This window comes from Rhamphochromis longiceps, linkage group LG20 (genome assembly GCF_057381845.1).
Source record: "Rhamphochromis longiceps isolate RC_006_pf linkage group LG20, R_longiceps_female_GT1.1, whole genome shotgun sequence".
Lineage (NCBI taxonomy): Eukaryota > Metazoa > Chordata > Actinopteri > Cichliformes > Cichlidae > Rhamphochromis > Rhamphochromis longiceps.
In genome coordinates, this window is record NC_140576.1 from 16,098,135 (window position 1) to 16,101,837 (window position 3,703).

The window sequence follows — 3,703 nt, forward strand, 5'->3', positions numbered from 1 at the left end:
TTTTGTTGCCTGAAACTTTGTAAATCCTCTCAGGGAAACTAGACTCCTTCTGTGTGTATTGTATCCTCTCGGCCTTGTCATAACGTTTCATCATAGATGAACATGTACACTGACAAATATCTTTGCTTCAGGGTCAGATTCCTCCTCAGGGCCATAGATTCGGAGGCCCCTGACCTCATCTCTTCTGCTTCCCAATGAACTGCAAAGCTTCACATTGGAAACAGCAGCAACATCTGAAAATAAAATGATCCTGAGGTCACTTTGCTCTTCACGTATACATTTCATACTTTGGCTGTATTCTTCAGTCCATAAAGAATAGACTTGACTTCCAGCTCAATGTCACCACATTCCCTGCTTACACTTTATCTCCTAAAATACATTGGCGACATGATCATGAGTTGTCTTACAGCCCGTACAGCATGATGACCCAGGACAGATTCTACATTTGACCCTGAGAGTTTCTTGTCCCTCTCAGTCCTAGGGAGGAGTTTCATTTTAACAGCATGTTTTAGTTTGAAATGAAAAAGATAATTTGATTCGTTTTAACTTAGAAATCAAACTCATCAGTAGCTTGTTCAGTAATGTGCTCCTCTCAGTTCGCTCCCAAATTTCTAAAGTTAGTTCTGGTGTAGTGCGATAACATTGTTTCTGCAGGCTTTGTGCTGTCTTGATTTCATTGGGCAAGATCTCTCACCCACATTTTGTGGTTTGGCTATTTTCTCTCATCCAGGAAAGCTGATCCAGATTTGCTGTTTGTTTGTCCAAAAGGAAATCACACTGAGAGAATTCAAGTTACAGGAGCACATTCAAGTCGCCTTGAAATATATTTAAGTTACTACAAAAATCATCAAATGGAGGTGTTCTGTGAGTGTTCAGTCCCCAAGATATTACTGCCTGATGATAATTAATTTAATTAAACATGCTCATTGCGATTAGTTCAAATGCAACCAAAGCAACAGGGTTAATGGAATGCTAATATTCAGCACAATGCCTTAAACTCATAAGCATAGATTCATTCTTCTTTATAGGAAGTTTCTTAGAAGACTTTTATAAGAAGTACAGGTATGGAAAAATGCCAAATCTTCCCATAACTATTTATACTTGTACTGAGGCATACTCAACGTGCTGCAGTCCTCTGGTAGTCCCAGCTCAGAAAAAAATCACATTTGGAACATGAATACAAACCAAAACAGGAAACAAAGCAATTGCTGAGGTTTTTCACATTTTTTTGCAAAACCAACCGAGGCAGCAGTCTCCCTCGCTCAGCAGTCATGACCTCATGTTAGCATGTATGTGCAAGGACGATCATATGAACTGGTGTTTAAGTCTGGCCAAACAAGCAACCTTGCTCTCTTGACTTTCTTTGTGTGATACATAAAGGGTTGTCTACACTCCAAGACACTCATTCATCGTGCATCTCTGATGGTTGGTTGTTAGCAGACATTTTGGTATGAAGTTGCCTACAATGTAATATTTATCACCTTGCCAAAAGGCTGATTCTGTTCATCTGGGCGTAGCGTTTTCAGTGGAAAAACTCTTCAGTCTCAGCTGACTGCAGGTTTCCCCAACCTTATAAACGGTACATTGCACAGTGACTGAAACTAGCAACACTGGGCTTTGATCGGTAGTTGTTGATCAATGGTCATGAGAATTTGCATATTAATGATTAAGGAACTGACCTCACAGCCCATTGTTCAGTCAGTTGTGCTAGTTTACTTACCTGGATGACTGAGCATGCATCACGACATTTATCACGGGGGCAGCACGGTGGCACGGTGGTTAGCACTGTTGCCGCACAGCAAGAAGGTCCTGAGTTCAATTCCAACATCAGGCCGGGGTCTTTCTGTGTGGAGTTTGCATGTTCTCCCCGTGTTTGCGTGGGTTCTCTCCGGGTACTCCGGCTTCCTCCCACCGTCCAAAGACATGCAGCTTGTGGGGATAGGTTAATTGATTAATCCAAATTGTCACTAGGTGTGAATGTGCGAATGAATGTGAGTGCGAATGATTGTCTGTCCCTGTGTGTTGGCCCTGCGACAGACTGGCGACCTGTCCAGGGTGTACCCCGCCTCTTGCCCTATGACAGCTGGGATAGGCTCCAGCGCCCCCCGCGACCCTGAAAAGGACAAGCGGAAGCGAATGGATGGATATAAGTCAGTGACCGTTATCCTTTGGTCTCAAATTAGTAGTTCCTCTTTCCTCAGAGTTGATTAAGTTTAACTCAGGACCTGACCACTTTGTCACCACTTGTTGTTTCTCCTGTCGCTGCTTGAAGTCGCGGAATTGCTTTCCTTACTCGATTAGGTAATCCAAATTGGCATTATTTTAATTTATGTTACTATATTACTATCTGATAGTTTAGCATGACTGATAGATCATACCACTAGAACATTTGATTAATTAGCTAAGAGTCTCGCTGTGTTGAGCAGTTTTTAAAAATACTGGCGGTGGCCAGGAGCAACCCTCAGTAGATGCACCTGCAGTATAAATGTCAAAATCCTACATGGCTTTGTTCTCAAGTTATCGCATTCACAAACTCGGATGTTCAAGTAAGCCGATACCTCATCAGCCTTTTACGATTGAGAGGTAAAAACCTATGATGTGAACTTTCCTTAACTCTTTACCCCAACAAAGCTAGTGAATCAACTGACCTATAATTCAGTTTGTCAACACATGTTGACAAACAACGAGAGGCGAAAATGTTGGACCTGCCAGGCCTGGGAGCTGCTGCTGGTCCTCAGTGAAACTTTCCCCAAACTGCAGCCTCCGGCCTAGCTCACAGCTTTGCTATAAATAAGTTTGCCATTTACTTTTTGGTGTTGGAGTCTTTGCTGATGAAATGACTGGAAAATTTGACCTAATTCCCATCATGATATCAGGAATTGAAATCAAATAGAAATGTATCAATAGTGTTTCTCTTAGAAATCTGAATCCTGTCGCAATTAATACATCTAAACAGCATCACTGTTATTTACTGCTGACTAATGTGCTGTGAAGAAGAAGTAAAAGGAGAAGTAAAACTTGTGCATAGCCTTTTGATGTAAGTGGGTCACACAAACAAAATAATGACTAGTGGAGCTTGTGAAGATTCAGAGTCTGGTTAGATGTTGTTAAGACTCTGAACTAGTTGGTTTTCATGGCCTTACTCTGTTAATATGCTTGTGGGGTTGTTGTGTGGCTTGGTTACCGTGGCAGTGGTGGCCCGGTTTTTGTCTATGTCCTGAAAGCTGAAAGCCTCTGTGTCAGGAAACCTTTGGTTCCCATGATTGATCACCTGTGGACACAATACCAGGGTCCTGACCCAATGGGGTTCCTATCTACGCAGTAATTAACTTAATACCAATTAATCTACAGACTCTGCTGTCTTCTGTCAACTCTGGCTATTTTGTGAAGGGGCATGGATGTGCAGGACCTCGGGTAAATGTGACAGGAATAAAACGGCTCCAAGCTGATGCAATTAGTGCTAATGGGTTTTCTTTTACAGACGGACAAGAAAAAGAGCTTGGGACTGAACCTATGCAACCCACTCACCTGTTAGTTTCTCTGATGAAGAGCTACTAGATGAGGTTAAAGTATCAAAGAATATGAGATGATATTTAACGTTAAATCATGATCATCTGTTTATTTAAAAGATAATTATTCATGTGTCCTGCTGCTGTTTCTGTGATGAAATATTGCTCAAATGAAAGAGAGGGTGGCATTTACG